The sequence below is a fragment of the Pongo abelii genome, chromosome 21, assembly GCF_028885655.2.
Source record: "Pongo abelii isolate AG06213 chromosome 21, NHGRI_mPonAbe1-v2.0_pri, whole genome shotgun sequence".
NCBI classification, from domain to species: Eukaryota; Metazoa; Chordata; class Mammalia; order Primates; family Hominidae; genus Pongo; species Pongo abelii.
Window position 1 is genome coordinate 21,245,779 of NC_072006.2, and position 20,894 is coordinate 21,266,672.

The 20,894-nt window shown below is 45.4% G+C and overlaps 1 protein-coding gene across 15 annotated transcripts in view; it reads left to right on the plus strand.

Annotated features, from left to right (window-relative positions):
* LOC112130364 (uncharacterized) overlaps positions 1–20,894 on the plus strand; it is a 152,751-nt gene that overhangs the window by 117,857 nt on the left and 14,000 nt on the right. For all 15 annotated transcript variants that reach the window (XM_054541675.2, XM_063720701.1, XM_063720702.1 and 12 more), the window contains one exon: positions 1–20,894. This exon is cut by the window's left edge; it is cut by the window's right edge and continues 14,000 nt beyond it. The gene's annotated coding sequence lies outside the window, so the exon portion shown is untranslated.

A 20,894-nucleotide genomic window follows, 5' to 3' on the forward strand; every position in this document is an offset into this window, starting at 1 on the left:
ACAGCAGCAGTATTCTATAATCCTATGTGAGAGACAAGCACTCAGAACCCAGACGGTGTGTACTGGAATCCAATCTGAGGGACAAACATTCTGACCTTCGCAGAAGTGTTTTGGAATCCTATGTGCGGGACAAACACTAAGAAAACAGCAGCAGTGCTCTGGAATCCTTTGTGAGGGACAAACAAACAGAAACCAGCAGCAGTGTTCTAGAATTCGTTGTGAGGGAAAAACTTTCAGAACCAGCAGCAGTGTTCTAGACTCCTTTGCCAGGGACAAACATTCAGAGCCTTGTAGCAGTGTTCTGGAATCCTATGTGAGGGACAAACACTCAGAATCCATCCACTGTTTACTGGAATCCTATCCCAGGGCAAACATTCAGAACATCGTAGAAGGGTTTTAGAATCCTTTGTGAGGGACAAACACTAAGAAATCAGCAGCAGTGCTCTGGAATCCTTTTTGAGGGACAAACAAACAGAAACCAGCAGCAGTGTTCTAGAATCCTTTGTGAGGGAAAAACTTTCAGAAACCAGCAGCAGTGTTCTAGAATCCTTTGCGAGGGACAAATTTTCAGAACCTCGTAGCAGTGTTCTGGAATCCTATGTAAGGGAAAAACACTCAGAATCCAGCCACTGTACTGGAATCGAATCCGAAGGCAAACATTCAGAACATCGTAGACGGGTTTTGGAATCCTAAGTGAGGGACAAACACTAAGAAATCTGAAGCAGTGCTCTGAAATCCTTTGTGAGGGACAAACAAAAGAATCCAGAGGCAGCGTTCTACAATCCTTTGTGAAGGAAAAACTTTCATACCCTCGTGGCATTCTTCTGTAATCCTATGTGAGGGAAAAATATTTAGACCCTCGTTGCAGTGTTCTGGAATCCTATATGAGGGAAAACACTCAGAACCAGGCAGCAGTGTTCTGGAATCCTTTAGGAGGGAAAACTATTCATATCCTCGTAACAGTGTTCTGGAATCCTATGTGACGGAAAAACTTTCAGAATTTCATAGCATTGTTCTGGAATCCAATATGAGGGACAAACACTGAGAACCCAGTAGCAGTGTTCTGGAACCCTTTGTGAGGGATAAACATTCAGACCCTCGAAACAGTGTTCTGGAATCCTATGTGAAGGAGAAACACTCAGAACACAGAAGCAGTGTTCTGGAATACTATGCGAGGGACAAACACTCAGAACCCAGCAGCAGTGTTCTGGAATGTTATGTGAGCGACAATCTTTCAGAACCACGTAGCAGTGTTTTGGATTTCTATGTGAGGGACAGACACTCAGAACTCAGCAGCAGTGTTCTGGATTCCTAAGTGAGGGACAAACAGAACTCAGCAGCACTGTTCTGTAATCCTTTGTGAGGCACAAACATTCAGATCCTCGTAGCAGTGTTCTGGAATCCTATGTTAGAGACAAACACTGAGAAAGCAGCAGCAGTGTTCTGGAATCCTTTGTGAGTGTCAAACACTCAGACACTCAGAGCAGTGCTCTGGAATCCTATGTGAGGGACAAACACTCAGAAACCTGTAGCAGTGTTCTGGATTCCTATATGAGGGACAAGCATTCATACCCTCATAGCACTGTACTGGAATACTTTGTGAGGCACAAACTCTCTGAACTCTGCAGACGTGTTTTGGAAACCTATGTGAGCGACAAACAGTCAGAAACCAACAGCAGTGTTCTAGAATCCTTTGTGAGGACAAACATTCAGACCCTCGAAGCAGTGTACTGTTATTGTATGTGAGGGACAAACACTCAGATCGAGCAGCATAGTTCTGTATTCCTTTGTGATACACAAACATTAAGACCCTCGTAGCAGTTTTCTGGAATCCTATGTAGGGGAAAAACACTCAGAACACAGCAGCAGTGTTCTGGAATCCTATGTGAGGGACAAACAGTCAGAACCCAGCAAGAGTGTACTGGAATGCTATCTGAGGCACAAACATTCTGACCTTTACGGAAGTGTTTTGGAATCCTATTTGCGGGACACACGCTAAGAAAACAGCAGCAGTGCTCTTGAATCCTTTGTGAGGTACAAACAAACAGAAACCAGCAGCAGTGTTCTAGAATCCTTTGTGAGGGAAACACTTTCAGAACACCCCCACAGTGTTCTAGAATCCTTTGCGAGGGACAAAGATTCAGATCCTCGTAGCAGTGTTTTGGAATCCTATGTGAGGGACAAACACTCAGAATCCATCCACTGTTTACTGGAATTCTATTCGAATGCAAACATTCAGAACATCGTAGAAGGGTTTTGGAATCCTATGTGAGGGACCAACACTAAGAAACAAGCAGCAGTGCTCTGGAATCCTTTTTGCGGGACAAACAGAAACCAGTAGCAGTGTTCTAGAATCCTTTGTGAGGGAAAAACTCTCAGAATCCAGCAGCAGTGTTCTGGATTCCTAAGTGATGGACAAACACTCAGAACCCAGCAGCAGTGTTCTAGAATCCTTTGTGAGGGACAAACATTCACAAACTCGTAGCAGTGTTCTGGAATCCTATGGAGGGACAAACATTCAGAACGCAGAAATAGTGTTCTGGAATCCTTAGGGAGGGAAAAACATTCACACTCTCGTAACAGTGCTCTGGAATCCTATGTGAGGGAAAAACATTCAGACCCTCGTAGCATTGTTCTGGAATCCAATATGAGGGACAAACACTCCGAACACTGGAGCAGTGTTCTGGAATCCTTTGTGAGGGATAAACATTCAGACCCTCGTAGCAGTGTTCTGGAATCCTATGGGAGGGCCAAACACTCAGAAGCCAGCAGCAGTGTTCTGGAATCCTGTGCGAGGGACAAACACTCAAAACCCAACAGCAATGTTCTGGAATCCTAAGTGAGCGACAAACTTTCAGAACTTCGTAGCAGTGTTCTGGAATTCTATGTGAGGGACAAACGCTCAGATCCCAGCAGCAGTGTTCTTGAATCCTAAGTAAGGGACAAACACTCAGAACCCAGCAGCTGTGTTCTGGAATCCTAGGTGAGGGACAAACACTCAGAATCTAGCCATTGTTTACTGGAATCCTATCTGAGGGCAGACATTCAGAACATCATAGAAGGGTTCTGGAATCCTACGTGAGGGACAAACACTAAGAAATCTGCAGCAGTGCTCTGGAACCCTTTGGGAGGGACAAACAAACAGAATCCAGTAACAGTGTTCTACATTCTTTTGTGAGGGAAAAATATTCAGACCCTTGTAGCAGTCTTCTGGATTCCTATGTCAGGGAAAACATTCAGACCCTCGTAGCAGTGTTCTGGAATCCTATGTGAGGGACAAACACTCAGAACCACAGAGTAGTGTTCTGGAATCCTTTGCAGGGAAAACCATTCACACACTCGTAACAATGTTCTGGAATCCTATGTGACGGAAAAACTTTGGGAATCTCGCAGCATTGTTCTGGAATCCAAAATGAGGGGCAAACACTCAGAACACGTGGCAGTGTTCTGGAACCCTTTGTGAGGGATAAACATTCAGACCTTCGTAGCAGTGTTCTGGAATCCTATGTGAAGAACAAACACTCAGAACACAGAAGCAGTGTTCTGGAATCCTATGTGAGGGACAAACACTCAGAACTCAGCAGCAGTGTCCTGGAATGTTATGTGATCCACTAACTTTCAGAACCTTGTAGCAGTGTTCTTGAATTCTATGTGCGGGACAAAAACTCAGAACCCAGCAGCATTTTTCTGGAATCCTAAGTTAGGGACAAACACTCAGAACCCAGCAGCACCGTGCTGGAATCCTATGTGAGGGACAAGTACCCAGAACCCAGCGGCAGTGATCTAGAATCCTCCGTGAGGGAAAAACACTCAGAACCCAGCAGCAGTGATCTCAAATCCTTTTTGAGGGGCAAACATTTAGAACCTCGTAGCAGTGTTATGGAATCCTATGTGAGTGACAAACACTCAGAATCCAGCCACTGTGCACTGGAATCCTATTTGAGCGCAAACATTCAGAACCTCGTAGAATTGTTCTGGAATCCTATGTGAGGGACAAACACTAAGAATCTGCAGTAGTGCTCTGGAATCCTTTGTGAGGGACAAACAAAGAGAAACCAGTGGCAGTGTTCTACAATCCTTTGTGAGGGAAAAACATTCAGACCCTCGTAGCAGTCTTCTGGAATCCTATGTGAGGGAAAAACATTCAGAACCTCACAGCAGTGTCCTGGAATCCTATATGAGGGACAAGCACTCATACCCCAACATCAGTGTCCTGGACTCCTTTGGGAGGGAAAAACATTCACACCCTCGTAACAGTGTTCTGGAATCCTATATAAGGGAAAAACATTCAGACCCTGGTAGCATTGTTCTGGAATCCAATAGGAGGGACAAACACTCAGAACCGAGTAGCAGTGTTCTAGAACCCTTTGTGAGGGATAAACATTGAGACCCTCGTAGCAGTGTTGTGGAATCCTATGTGAAGGACATACACTTGGAACCCAGCAGCAGCGTTCTAGAATCCTTTGTGAGGGATAAACACTCAAAACGCAGCAGCAGTGTTCTAGAATCATTTGTGAGGGACATACTTTAAGAACCTCGTAGCGGTGTTCTGGAATAGTATGTGAGGGACAAACACTCTGAAACCAGTAGCAGTGTTCTGAAATCCCATGTTAGGGTCAAACACTCACAACTGAGCAGCTGTGTTCTGGAAAAATTTGTGAAGGAGAAACATTCAGAACCTCGTAGCAGTGTTCTGGAATCCTATGTGAGAGACAAACACTCTTAACCCAGCAGCAATGTTCTGGAATCACATATGAGGGACAAACACTCAGAACCCAGCAGCCGTGTTCTCGAATCCTATGTGAGTGACAAACACTAAGAACCCAGTAGCAGTGTTCTAGAATCCTATGTGAGGAACAAACTTTCAGGCCCTCAAAGCAGTGTTCTGGAATGCTTTGTAAGGGAAAAACACTCAGAAAGCAGCACCAGTGTTCTGGAATCCTATGTGAGGGACAATCACTCAGAACCCAGCAGCAGTGTCCTGGAATTCAATGTGAGGGACAAACACTCAGAACTCTGCCACTGTGTTCTGGACTCCTATCTAATGAAGAAACATTGAGACACTCATAGAAGTGTTCTTGAATCCTACATGAGGGACAAAAAGTCAGAAACCAGCAGCAGTGCTCTGTAATCCTGTGTGAGGGACAAACATTCAGAACCTAGCAGCAGGGTTTTAGAATCCTTTCTTAGGAACAAACATTCAGACTCTCGAAACGGTGTTCAAGAATCCTACATGAGAGACAAACACTCGGATCCTAGCAGCAGTGTTCTGGAATCCTTTGTGACAGACAAACATTCAGACCCTCGTAGCACTGTTCTGGGATTCTATGTGAGGTACAAACACTGAGAACACAGCAGCAGTGTTCTGTAATCCTATGTGAGGGGCAAACACTCAGAACCCAGCAGCAGTGTCCTGGAATCCTATATGAGCGAAAAACATTCAGAAATTCGTAGCAGTGTTCTGGAATCCAATGTGGGATACAAACACTCAGAACCCTGCCACTGCGTTCTGGAATCTTATCTGAGGGACAAACATTCAGACACTCGTAGAAGATTTCTGGAATCCTATGTGAGGGACAAACACTCAGAAACCAGGAGCAGTGTTCTGGAATCCTTTATGAAGGACAAAAAAACAGGATCCAAAAGCACTGATTTGGAATCCTTTGTGAGGGACAATCATTTAGAACCTCCAAGCAGTCTTCTGGAATCGTATGTAAGGAACAAATACTCAGAACCCCACAGCAGTGTTCTGGAATCATACACGAGTGACAAACACTCAGAACCCAGCAGCACTGTTCTAGAATCTTTTGTGAGGGACAAACATTCAGAGCCTTGAAGCAGTGTTCTGGAATCCTACGTGGAGAAAAACAGTTGGAAGCCAGCAGCAGTGTTCTGGAACCCTTTGTGACAGAGAAACATTCAGACCCTCGTAGCACTGTTCTGGAATCCTATGTGAGGAACAAACACTCAGAACCCAGCAGCAGTGTTCTGGAATCCCATTTGAGGGACAAACACTCAGAACCAAGCCACCGTGTTCTCGAATGCTATGTGAGTTACAAACACTCAGAACCCAGCAGCAGTGTTCTAGAATTCTCTGCGAGAAACAAACTTTCAGACACTCGAAGCAGTGTTCTGGAATGCTTATGAGGGACAAACACTCAGAAACCAGCAGCAGTGTTCTGGAATCCTATTGAGGGAAAATCACTGATATCCCAGGAGCAGTGTTCTGTAATTCAATGTGATGGACAAACACTCAGAACCCAGCAGCAGTGTTCTGGAATCCTACGTTAGAGACAAACACTGAGAAAACAGCAGCAGTGTTCTGGAAACCTATGTGAGGGACAAACACTCAGAACCTGTCAGCATTTTTCTGCAATCTTTATGGGAGACAAACTTTCGTACCCTTGTAGCAGTGTTCTGGAATCCTATGTGAGGGAGAAACACTCTAAACCCAGCAGCTGTGGTCTGGAATGCTCTTTGCCAGACAAACACTCAGAAACCAGCAGCAGTGTTCTGGTTTCCTAAGTGAGGGACAAACACTGAGAACCCAGCAGCAGTGTTCTGGAATGCAATGTTAGGGACAAACACTCAGAACCCAGCAGCTGTGTTCTGGAATCCTATCTGAGGGACAAACCCTCAGAGCTTAGCAGCAGTGTTCAAGAATCCTATCTGAGGGCGAAGACTCAGACCCTCGAATCAGTGTTCTGGAAATCTATGTGAGGGACAAACACTCAGAACCCAGCAGCAATGTTCTGGTGTCCAATGTGAGGGACAATCACTCAGAATCCAGCGGCAGTATTCTGGAATCCTATGTGAGGGACAAACATTTAGACCCTCGTAGCATTGTTGTGGAATCCTATATGAAGGACAAACACTCAGAAAACGGTAGCAGTGTTCTGGAATCCTATGTGAGGGACGAACACTCTGAACCCAGCAGCTGTGAGGGACTAAAATTCAGACCCTCGTAGCAGTGTTCTGGAATCCTAGGTGAGAGACAAACACTCAGAACCCAGCCGTAGTGTTCTGGAATCTTATGTGAGGGACAAACACTCAGAACCCAGCAGCAGTTTTCTGGAATCCCTTGTGAGGGACAGACATTCAGAACCTCGGAGCATTGTTCTGATATCCTATGTGAGGGACAAACACCCAGAACCCTACAGCAGTGTTCTGGAACCCTATGTGATGGACAAACCATCAAACCTAGCAGCAGTGACCTGGAATCCTATGTGATGGACAAACATTCAGAACACAACAACAGCAGAGTTCTGGATTCTATGTGATGGAAAAACACTCAGAACCCAGCAGCAGTGTTTTGGAATCCTATATGAGGGAGAAAAACTCTGAACCCAGCAGCAGTGTTCTGGAATTGTTTCTGAGGGACTAACATTCAGACCCTCGTAGCAGTGTTCTACAATCCTAGGTGAGAGACAAACACTCAAACCCAAGCTGCAGTGTTCTGGAATCCTAAGTGAGTGACAAACACTCAGAACCCAGCAGCAGTGTTCTAGAATCCTTTGGGAAGGACTGAAATTCAAACCCTGGAAGCATTGTTGTGGAATCGTATTTGAGGGACAAGCAGTCAGAACCCTGCAGCAGTGTTCTGGAATCCTATGTGATGGACAAGCATTCAGAACCTCATAGCACTGTTCTGGAATGCTCTGTGAGGGGTAAACATTCAGACCCTTATAGCAGTGTTCTGGAATCCTAAGTGAGGTACAAACCCTCTGAACCCAGCAGCAGTGTTATGTAATTCTAGCTCAGGGACAAACCGTCAGAACCTAGCAGCAGTATTCTGTTATCCTATGTGAGGTACAAACACTCAGAACCCAGCAGCAGTGTTGTCGAATCCAATGTGAGGGACAAACACTCAGAAGCCAGCAACATTGTTCTGGAATCCTATGTGAAGGACAAACACACAGAGCCTAGCAGCAGTATTCTGGAATCATATCTGGGGCAAAGATTCAGACCCTCGAATCAGTGTTCTGGAAACCTATGTAAGGGACAAACCCTAAGAACCCAGCAGCAGTGTTCTGGAATCGTATATGAGGGACATACACTCAGTTCTCCGCAGCAGTATTCTGGAATCCTATGTAAGGGACAAACAATTAGAACCCAGCAGCAGTGTTCTGGAATCCTATATGAGGGACAATCAGTGAGAACCCAGCAGCAGTGTTCTGGAATCCTATGTGAAGGACAAACATTCAGACCCTCGTAGCAGTGTTCTGGAATAATATGTGCAGGACAAACACTCAGAAAACAGTAGCAGTGTTCTGGAGCCCTATGTGAATGATGAACACTCCAAACCCAGCAGCAGGGAGGAACTAACATTCAGACCCCCAGAGTAGTGTTCTGGAATCCTAGGTGAAAGTCAAACACTCAGAACGCAGCTGTAGTGTTCTGGAATCTTATGTGAGGGACAAACACTCAGATCCCAGCAGCGTTCTGGAATCCTTTGTGAGGGACAAACATTCAGACCCTCGGAGCATTGTTCTCATATCCTATTTGAAGGACAAACACTCAGAACCTTGCAGCAGTGCTCTGGTATCCTATGTGATGGACAAGCACTCAGACTTTCATAGCACTGTTCAAGAAGCCTATGTGAGGGGCAAACATTCAGACCCTCTTAAAAGTGTTCTGGAATCCTATGTGTGGTACAAACCCTCATAACCCAACATCACTGTTCTGGAATTATAAGTGAGGGACAAACCCTCAGTACCTAGCAGCAGTGTTCTGGAATCCTATGAGAGGGTCAAACACTCAGAAACCAGCAGAGGTGTTCTGGAATCCTACATGAAGGACAAACACTCAGAACCCAGTAGCAGTGTTCTGGAATCCTATGTGAGGGACAAGCATTCAGACACTCGTAGCAGTTATACAGAATCCTATGTGATGGAAAAACATTCAGACCCTCTTATCAGTGTTGTGGAATCCTATCTGAGGGACAAACATTCAGACTTTCTTAGCGGTGTTCTGGAATCCTATGTGAGGGACAAACACTCAAAACGCTTGTAGCATTGTTCTGGATTCCTATGTGAGAGACAATCAATTAGAACCCAGCAGCAGTGTTCTGTAATCCTTTATGAAGGACAAACATTCAATCCCTCGTAGCAGTGCTCTGGAATCCTATGTGAGGGACAAACACTTAGAACCCAGCAGCAGTGTTCTGGAATCCAATCTGACTGACAAACAATCAGAAGCCAGGAGCAGTGTTCTAGAATCGTTGGTGAGGGGCGAACATTCAAACCCTCGAAACATTGTTCTGGAATCCTATGTGAGGGACAAAACTTCAGAAGCTGGCAGCAGTGTTCTGGAATCCAATGTGAAGGACAAACACTCAGAGAGAAGCAGCAGTGTTCTGGAAGCCTTTGTGAGAGAAAATCATACAGAAACTCGTAGATTTGTTCTGGAATCCTATATGAGGGACAAACCTTCAGATACCAGCATCAGTGTTCCAGAATCCTTTGTGGGGGAAAAACATTTAGACCCTCTTCGCGGTGTTCTGTATTCCTATTTGAGGCAAAAACTTCAGACACTCGTAGCACTATTCTGGAATCCTATATGAGGGAAATACACTCAGAATCCTACAACATTGTTCTGGAATCCTATGTGAGGGACAAACACCGAGAACCCAGCAGCAGTGTTTTGGAATCAAATGTGAGGGACAAAACCTCAGAACCTAGCAGCAGTGTTCTGGAATCCAATGTGAGGGACAAACACTCAGAACCCAGCAGCAGTGTTCTGGAATGCTATGTGAGCAACAAACATTCAGAACTTCTTACCAGTGTTCAGGAATCCTATGTGAGGGACAGACACTCAGAACCCAGGAGCAGAGATCTGGAATCTTATGTGACAGAAAATCAGTCAGAACCGAGCCACTGTGAACTGGAATCCTATCTGAGGGACAAACTTTCTGACACTCGCAGAAGTGCTCTGGAATCCTATGTGCGAGACAAACACTAAGAATCCAGCAGCAGTGCTCTGGACTTCTTTGTGAAGGACAAACAAACAGAAGCAAGCAGCAGTGTTCTGGAATCCTTTGTGATTCAAATACATTCAGACCCTCGTAGCAGTGTTCTGGAATCCTATATGGGGGACAAACACTCAGAACCCTGCAGCAGTGTTCTGGAATCCTTTGTGAGGGAAAAACATTCAGACCCTCTTAGTAGTATTTTGGAATCCTATGTCAGGTGAAATAAATTCAGACCCACGTTGCATTGTTCTGGAATCCAATATGAGAGACAAACACTCAGAACCCAGCAGCAGTGTTATCGAATTCTTTGTAACGGAAAATCATTCAGACCCTCAAAGCAGTGTTCTGGAATCCTATGTGAGGGAGAAAACCTCAGAACTTAGCAGCAGTGTTCTGGAATCCAATGTAAGAGACAAACAAAGAGAGCCCAGCAGCAGTGTTCTGGAATCCTCTGTGTGGAACAAACACTCAGAACTCAGCAGCAGTGATCTGTAAACTTTTGTGAAGGACAAACATCTAGAACGTCGTAGTAGTGTTCTGGAATCTTATGTGAGGGACAAACACTATGATCCCAGCAGCAGTGTTTTCGAATCCCATGTGAGGGACAAACACTCAGAACCCAGCAGCAGTGTTCTGGAGTCCTATAAGAGTGGCAGACACTGAGTACCCAGCAGCAGTGTTCTGGAACCCTATGTGAGGGACAATCAGTCAGAACCCAGCAACAGTGTTCTGGAAACCTATGTGAGGGACAAACATTCAGAACCTCTTAGTAGTGTTCTGGAATCCTATGTGAAGGACAAACACTCAGAAAACTGTAGCAGTGTTCTCGAATCCTATGTGGAAGACAAGCACTCTTAATCGAGCAGCAGTGTTCTGGAATCGTTTGTGACGGACTAACATTCAGACTCTCGTAGCAGTGTTCTGAAATGGAAGGTGAGAGACAAACACTCAGAACCCAGCTGCAGTGTTCTGGAATCCTAAGTGAGAGACAAACACTCAGTACCCTGAGTGTTCTGGAATCCTTTGTGATGGACTAACATTCAGACCCTCAGAGCATTGTTGTGGAATCCTATTTGAGGGACAAACCCTGCGAACCCAGAAGCATTGTTGTGGAATCCTATTTGAGGGACAAACCCTGCGAACCCAGAAGCAGTGTTCTGGAATCCTATCTGATGGACAAACACTCAGACCCTCATAGCACTGTTCTGGAATGCTCTGTGAGGGACAAACATTCAGACCCTCATAGAAGTGTTCTGGAATCCTATGTGAGGTACAAACCCTCAGAACCCAGCAGCAGTGTTATGGAATTCTAGGTGAGAGACAAACCCTCAGAACCTAGCAGCAGTGTTCTGGAATCCTGTGTGAGGGACAAACACTCAGAATCCAGCAGCAGTGTTCTGGATTCCTATGTGAGAGACAAACACTCAGAAAACAGCATCAGTGTTCTGGAATCGTATGTGAGGGAAAAACACTCAAAACCCAGGAGCAGTGTTGTTTTATACTACATGATGGACAAAGACACAGAACCCAGCAGAAGTGTTCTGAAATCCTACGTGTGTGACAAACACTCACAACCCAGCAGCAGTGTTCGGGAATCCTATGCGAATAACAAACACTCAGAACCCAGCAGCAGTGTTCCAGAATCCCTTGTGAGAGACAAACATTCAGACATTCGAAGTAGTGTTTTGAATCCTATGTGAGGGACAAACACTCAGAACCCAGCAGCAGTGTTCTGGAATCCTTTGTGAGGGACAAACATTCAAAACCTGGTAGCAGTGTTCTGTAATAGTATGTGAGGGACAAACACTCTGAACCCAGAAGCAGTGTTCTGGAATCCTATGTGAGGGACAAACACTCAGAACCCAGCAGCCGTATTCTGGAATGCTATGTGAGTGTCAAACACTCAGAACCAAGCAGCAGTTTTATGGAATCCTAAGCAATTGAAAAACACTAAGAAACCAGCAGCAGTGTTCTAGAATCCTTTTTAAGAGACAAATATTCAGACCCTCCAAGCGGTGTTCTGGAATCACAGCTGAGGAGCAAACACTCAGAACCCAGCAGCAATGTTCTGGAATCTTTTGTGATGGACAAACATGCAGACCCGTGTAGCAGTGTTCTGGAATTCTATGTGAAGGAGAAACACTCAGAACCCCGCAGCAGTGTTAGGGAATCCTATGTGAGGAACAAACAGTCAGAACCCAGCAGCTGTGTTCCGGAATCCTATGTGAAGAACAAACACTCACAACCCAGCAGCAGTGTTCTGGAATCCTATGTGAAGGACATACACTCACAACCAAAACACTGTGTTCGGGAATCCTATTTTAGGGACAAACATTCAGACAATCGTAGAAGTGTTCTGGAATCCTATGTGAGGGAAAAATTCTCTGAAACCAACAGCAGTGCTCTGGATTCCTTTGTGAGGTAGCAAAAAACAGATCCCAGCAGCAGTGCTCTGGAATCCTTTGTGAGGGATAATCATTCAGACACTCGTAGCAGTGTTCTGGAATCCCGTGTAAGGGACAAACCCTCAGATCTCAGCAGCAGTGTTCTGGTATTCTATGTGAGGGACAAACCCTCAGAACCTAGCAGCAGTGTTCCAGATTTGTACGTGAGGGACAAACAAACAGAAACCAGTAGCAATGTTATGGAATTCCTTCTGACAGAAAAACACTCAGACCCTCGTAGGTGTGTTCTGGAATCCTATATGACGGACAAACACTCAGAACCCAGCAGCAGTGTTTTGGAATCCTACGTGAGAGACAATCATTCAGAACCTCCTAGCACTGTTCTGGAATCATATGTGAGGGACGAACACTCAGAACCCAGCAGCAGTGTTTTGGAATCCTACGTGAGAGACAAACATTCAGAACCTCCTAGCAGTGTTCTGGAATCATATGTGAGGGACAAGCACTCAGAACCCAGCGGCAGTGTTCTGGAATCCATTGTGATGGACAAACATTCAGAATTCGGCTGCATTGTTCAGGAATCCTACATGAGAGATAAACACTCAGAACAAAGGAGTAGTGTTCTGGAATCCTATGTGAGGGACAAACACTCAGAACCCAGAAGCAGTGTTCTGGAATCCTATGTGAGGGACAAACACTCAGAACCCACCAGCAGTGTTGCGGAATCCTTTGTGAGGGAGAAACATTCAGAACCTTATAGCTGTGTTGTGCAATCCTATGTGAGGGACAAACTCTCAGAAACCAGCAGCAGTGTTCTCCAATCCCATGTGACTGACAAGCACTCAGAAGCCATCAGCAGTGTTATAGAATTATTTGTTAGGGACAAACATTCAGACCCTCGAAGCAATGTTCTGGAATCCTATGTGAGGAACAAATACTCAGATCCCAGCAGCAGTGTTCTGGAATCCATTGTGATCGACAAACATTGAGACCCTACTAGCAGTTTTCCTGAATCCTATGTAACGACAAACACTCAGAACCCAGCAGCAGTGTTCTGGAATCCTATGTGAGGGACAAACATTCAGAACCCAGCAGCAGGGTTCTCTAATCCCATCTGAGGAACAAACCCTCAGAACCTAACCACTGTGTACTGGAATCCTATCTGAGAGACAAACATTCACACCTTCGTAGACGTGTTCTGGAATCCAATGTGAGGGACAAACACGAAGAAACCAGCAGCAGTGCTCTGGAATCCTCTGTGAGGGACCAAAAAACAGAACCCAGAAGCGGTTTTCTGGAATCTTTGTGAGGAAAAACATTCAGACCCTCGTGGCCGTGTTATGGAATCCTATGTGAGGGACAAACACTCTGAACCCAGCAGCAGTGTTTTCTAATTCCATGTGTGGGACAAACACTCAGAACCCAGCAGCAGTGCTCTGGAATTCCTTGTGAGGGACAAACAAACAGAACCAAGCAGCAGAGTTCTGGAATCCTAGGTGAGGGACAAACACTCAGAACCCAGAGACAGTGTTCTGGAATTCTTCGTGTGGGACAAACATTCAGAACCTCGTAGCCGTGTTCTGCAATCCTATGTGAGGGACAAACACTCTTAACGCAGCAGCAGTGTTCACGAATTCCATTTGAGGGACAAACGCTCAGAACCCAGCAGCCGTGATCTGGAATCCAATGTGAGTGACAAACACTAAGAAACCAGCAACAGTGTTCTAGAATCATTTGTGAGGGAAAAACATTCAGAGCCTTGTAGCACTGTTCTGCAGCCCTATGTTGTGGACAAACACTCAGAACCCAGCAGCAGTGGTCTGGAATCCATTGTGAGGGAAAAACACTCAGAACTCAGCAGCCGTGTTCTGGATTCCTATGTAAGTGACAAACACTCAGAACTCAGCAGCAATGTTCTAGAATCCTTTTTGTGGCACAAACTTTCAGACTCTCGAAGCAGTTTTCTGGATTCCTAATGAAGGGGCAAACACTCAGAACTCAGCAGGAGTGTTCTGGAATCCTTTGTGATGCACAAGCATTCAGACCCTCGTAGCAGGGATCAGGAATCCTATGTGAGGGACAAACACTCAGAACCCAGTAGCAGTGTTCTGTAATTCTTTGTGAGGAACAAACACTTAGATCCCAGCAGCAGTGTTCTGGAATCTTACATGAGGTAGAAACACTGAGAACCCAGCAGAATTGTTCTGGAATTCTATATGAGGGACAAACACTCAGAACCCAGCAGCAGTGTTCTGTAATCCTATGTGAGGGACAAACACTCAGAAACCTGCAGCAGTCTTCTGGAATCCTATGTGAGTGACAAACATTCAGAACTTCGTAGTAGTGTTCTGTAATCCTATTTAGGGGACAAACACTCAGAACCCAGCCACTGTGTTCTGGAATCCTATCTGAGGGGCAAACATTCAGACACTCGTAGAAGTGTTCTGGAATCCTATGTAAAGGGCAAATACTCAGAAACCAGCAGCAGTGTACTGGAATCATTTGTGAAGGACAAACAAACAGAACCCAGCAGCAGTGTTTTGGAATCCTATGTGAGGCATAAACATTTAGAACCTCCTAGCAGTGTTCTGGAATCATACGTGAGTGACAAACACTGAGAACCCAGCAGCAGTTTCTAGAATACTTTGTGAGGGGCAAACATTCCGACCATCAAAGCAGTGTTCTGCAATCCTACGTGATCGACAAATACTAAGAACCAAGCAGCAGTGTTCTGGAATCCTTTCTGACAGACAAACATTCAAACCCTCGTAGCACTGTTCTGGCATCCAATGTTAGGACAAACACTCAGAACTCAGCGGTCGTGTTCTTGTATCCCATGTGAAGAACAAACACTCAGAACCCAGTAGCAGAATTCTGGAATCCTATGTGAAGAACAAACACTCAGAAACCAGCTGCAGTGTTCTGGAATCCCATGTGAGGGACAAACACTCAGAACCCAGCCAGTGTGTTCTGGAATCCTGCCAGAGGTGAAAATATTCAGAAAATCGTAGAAGTGTTCTGGAATCCTCTGTGAGGGACAAACACTCAGAAACAAGCAGCGATGCTCTGGAGTCCTTTGTGAGGGACAAACAAACAGAACCTAGCAGGATTGTTCTGTAATCCTTTGTGAAGGAAAAACAATCTCACTCTTGCAGCAGTGTTCTGCAATCCAATGTGAGTGACAAACACTCAGAACCCATCGGCAATGTTCCGGAATCCTATGAGAGGGACAAATACTCAGAATGCAGCAGCAGTGTTCTAGAATCCTTTGTGAGGGACAAAACTTCAGACTCTCGTATCAGTGTTCTGGAATCCTATGTGAGCGACAAATACTCAGAATCCAGCAGCAGTGCTCTGGAATCCTAAGTGAGGGACAAACACTTTTAACCCAGAAGCAGTGTTCTGGAATCCCATGTGAGGGACAAACACTCAGAACCCAGCTGCCAATGTCTGGAATCCTATGTGAGTGTCAAACACTCAGAACCCAGCAGCAGTGTTCTCGAATCCTTTTTGAGGGACAAACATTCAGACACTCGAAGCAGAGTTCTGTATTCCTATGTGAGGGACAAACACTCAGAACCCTGCAGAAATGTTCTGGAATCCTATGTGAGGGACAAACACTCAGAACCCAGTAGCAGTGCTCTGGAATCCTTTGTGAGGGACAAACATTCAGACACTCGAAGCACTGTTGTGAAATGCTCTGTGAGGGACAAACACTCAGAAAGAAGCAGCGATGCTGTGGAGTCCTTTGTGAGGGATAAACAAACAGAACCCAGCAGGAGTGTTCTGTAATCCTTTGTGAAGGAAAAACATTCTCACTCTTGCAGCAGTGTTCTGCAATCCTATGTGAGTGACAAACATTCAGAACCCATCAGCAATGTTCCAGAATCCCATGAGAGGGACAAATACTCAGAACGCAGCAACACTGTTCTAGAATCATTTGGAGGTAAAAAACTTCAGAAACTCGTAGAAGTGTTCTGGAATCCTATGTGAAGAACAAATACTCAGAACCTAGCAGCAGTGCTCTGGAATCCTATGTGAGGGACAAACACTTTTAACCCAGAAGCAGTGTTCTGGAATCCCATGTGAGGGACAAACACTCAGAAACCAGCTGCCAAGTTCTGGAATCCTATGTGAGTGTCAAACACTCAGAAAACAGCAGCAGTGTTCTCGAATCCTTTTTGAGGGACAAACATTCAGACACTTGAAGCAGAGTTCTGGAATCCTATGTGAGGGACAAACACTCAGAGCCCTGCAGAAGTGTTCTGGACTCCTATGTGAGGGACAAACACTCAGAACCCAGTAACAGTGTTCTGGAATCCTCTGTGAGGGACAAACACTCAGAACCGAGCAGCAGTGTTCTCGAATCCTTTTTGAGGGACAAACATTCAGACACTTGAAGCAGAGTTCTGGAATCCTATGTGAGGGACAAACACTCAGAACCCTGCAGAAGTGTTCCAGAATCCTATGTGAGGGACAAACACTCAGAACCCAGTAACAGTGTTCTGGAATCTTTTGTGAGGGACAAACATTCAGACACTCGAAGCAGTGTTCTGGAATCCTCTGTGAGGGACAAACACTCAGAACCCTGCAGACGTGTTCTGGAATCCTCTGTGAGGGACAAACACTCAGAAACCAGCAGCAGTGTTCTGGAATCCATTGGGAGGGACAAATAATCAGAACCCTGCAGAAGTGTTCTGGAATCATAAGTGAGTGACAAACATTAAGAACCCAGCAGCAGTCTTCTAGAATCCTTTGTGATGGACTAGCATTCGGACATTCGAAGCAGTATTCTGGAATTTTATGTGAGAGACAAACACTCAGAACCCTGAAGCAGTGTTCTGGAATACTAAGTGAATGACAACCATTCCAAACTTCATAGCAGTGTTCTGGAATCCTATACGGGGAACAAACACTCAGAACCCTGCCACTGTGTTCTGGAATCCTATCTGAGGGACAAACATTCAAACACTCATGGAAGAGTTCTGCAATCCTATGTGAGGGACAAACACTCAGAACCCAGCAGCAGTGTTCTGGAATCCGTCGTGGAGGACAAACAAACGGAAACCAGCAGCAGTGTTTTGGAATCCTTTGTGAGGGACAAACATTTAGAAACTCCAAGCAGTGTTCTGGAATCGTTTGTGAGGGACAAATACTCAGAAGCCCCCAGCAGTGTTCTGGAATCATATATGAGTGACAAACACTCCGAACTCACCATCAATGTACTAGAATCCTTTGTGAGGGACAAACATTCAGACCCCCGAAGCAGTGTTCTGGAATCCTACATGACAGACAAACAGTCGGAACCCATCAGCACTGTTCTGGAATCCTTTGTGACAGAGAAATATTCAGACCCTCGTAGCACTGTTCTGTAATCCTATGTGATGGACAAACACTAAGAATCCAGCAGAAGTGTTATAGTATCTTATGTGAGGGACAAACACACAGAACCCAGCAGCAGTGTTCTGGAATCCTACGTGAGGAACAAACACTCAGAACCCAGCCGCATTTTTCTGGAATCCTATGTGAGGGACAAACACTCAAAACCCAGCCACTGTGTTCTGGAATCCTATCCGACGGACAAATATTCAGACACTCGTAGAAGTGTTCTGGAATGCTATGTGAGGGAAAAACACACAGAAACCAGCAGTAGTGCTCTTGAATCCTTTGTGAGGGACAAAAAAACAGAACCCAGCAGCATTTTTCTGGAATCCTTTGTGAGAGAAAAACATTCAGAACCTCGTAGCACTGTTCTGGAATCCTATGTGAGGGACAAACACTCAGAACCCAGGGGCAGTGTTTTGTAATACAATATAAGGGACAAACACTCGGAACCCACCTGCAGCGTTCTAGGATCCTCTGTGAGGGATAAACACTCAAAACTCAGCAGCAGTGTTCTAGAATCATTTGTGAGGGACATACTTTCAGAACCCTGTAGCAGTGTTCTATAATCGTATGTGAGGGACAAACACTCTGAACACAGCAGCAATTTTCTGGAATCCCATGTGAGGGATAAACACTGAGAACAAAGCAGTAGTGTTCTGGAATCCTATGTGAGGGACAAACACTCAGAACCCAGCAGCAGTGTTCTGGAATCCTATGTGAGGGACAAACACTCAGACCCCTGCACCAGTGTTCTGGATTCCTATGTGAGAGACAAACACTCAGAACCCTGCACCAGTGTTCTGGATTCCTATGTGAGAGACAAACACTCAGAACCCAGCCACTATGTTCTGGAGTCCTATATGAGATACAAATATTCAGACACCCGCAGAAGTGTTCTGGAATCCCATGTGACGGACAAACACTGAGAAACCAGCAGCAGTGTTCTGGAATCCTTTTCTGAGGGACAAACGAACAGAACCCAACAGCAGTGTTCTGGAATCCTACGTGAGAGACAAAAAGTCAGAACCCAGCAATATTGTACTGGAATCCTTTGTGACAGAGAAACACTCAGAACCTTGCAGCAGTGTTCTGGAATCCCATGTGAGGGACAAATACTCAGAACCCAGAAGTAGTGTTCTAGAGTCCTTTGTGAGGAATAAACCTTCAGACACTCGAAGCAGTGTTCTGGAATCCTATGTGAGGGACAAACACTCAGAACCCAGCAGCAATGCCCTGTAATCCTTTGTGTGGGACAAACAAAGAGAAACCAGCAGCAGCGTTCTGGAATCCTATGTGAGGGAAAAACAATCAGAATCCAGCGGCAGTGTGCTGGAATCCTTTGTGAGGTACAAACATTCAGAAGCACTTAGCAGTGTTCTGTAATCCTGTGTGAAAGACAAACACTCTTAACCCAACAGCCGTGTTCTGGAATCCTATGTGAGTGACAAGCACTCAGACCCCAGCAGAAGTGTCCTAGAATCCTTTGTGAGGGACAAACTTTCAGACACTCGAAGCAGTGTTCTGGAATCCTATGTGAGGTACAAACACTCAGAACTCAGCAGCAGTTTTCTGGAGTCCTTTGTGATGGACAAACATTCAGACATTAGTAGCTGTGTTCTGGAATCCTATGTGAGGGACAAACACTCATAACCCAGTAGCAGTCTTCTGGAATCCTTTGTGAGGGAGAAACACTCAGAACCAAGCAACATTGTTCTGGAATCCTATGTGAGAGAGAAACACAGAGAACACAGCAGCTGTGTTCCGGAATCCTATGCTAGGAACTAACACTCAGAACCCAGCAGCACTGTTCTGGAATCCTATGTGAGTGACAAACACTCACAACTCAGCAGCGGTTTTCTGCAATCCTATGTGAGGGAAAAACACTCAGAACACAGGCACTGTGTTCTGGAATCCGATCTGAGGGACAAACATTCAGACAATCGTAGAAGTGTTCTGGAATCCTCTGTGAGGAACAAACACTCAGAAACCAGTAGTGGTGTTCTGGAATCCGTTGTGAGGAACAAACAGAGTCCAGTAACAGTGTTCTGGAATCCTTCTTGAGGGAAAAACATTCACAACCTCGCAGCAGTGCTATGTAATCCTTTGTGAGGGACACACAAACAGAAACCAGCAGCAGTGTTCTGGAATCCTACGTGAGGGACAAACACTCAGAACGCAGCAGAAGTGCAGTGGAATTATTTGTGATGGACAAACATTCAGAACCTCGTAGCAGTGTTCTGGACTCCTATCTGAGGGACAAGTACTCTGAACCCAACAGCGGTGTTCTGGAACCCATGTGAGGGGCAAACACGCAGAACCCAGCAGCCGTGTTCTGGAATCGTATGTGAGTGACAAGCACTCAGAACCCAGCAGCAGTGTTCTAGAATCCTTTGTGAGGGACAAACATTCAGAGAGTTGAAGCAGTTTTCTGGAATCCTACGTAAGGAACAAACACTCAGAACCCAGCAGCAGTATTCTGGAATTCTATGTAAGGAAGAACACTCAGATCCCAATAGCAGTATTCTGGAATCCCATGTGAGGGACAGACACTCAAAACCCAGCAGTAGTGTTCTGGAATTCCATGTGAGGGTCAAACCCTCAGACACTCAGAGCAGTTTTCTGGAATCCTATGTGAGGGCCAAACTCTCAGAAACCCGCAGTAATGTTTTTGAATCCTACGTGAAGGCAAGCATTCAGACCCTCATAGCACTGTTCGGAAATGCTCTTTGAGGGACAAACATTCAGAACCTCGCAGCAGTGTTTGGGAATCATACGTGAGGGACAAACACCCAGAAACCAGCAGCAGTGTTCTGGAATCCTATGTGAGGGATAAACACTCAGAACCCAGCAGCAGTGTTCTGGAATCCTATGTGAGGGACAATCATTCAGATCCCAGAAACTGTGCTCTGGAATCCTATCTGAGGGACAAACATTCAGACACTCGTAGAAGAGTTCTGTAATCAATCCTATGTGATGGACAAACATTCAGACCCTCGTAGCAGTGTTCTGGAATCCTATGTGAGGGACAAGCACTGACAACCCAGTAGCAGTATTCTGGAATCCTTTGTGAGGGACAAACACTCAGAAACCAGCAGCAGTGTTCTGCAATCCCATGTGAGGGACAAATCCTCAGA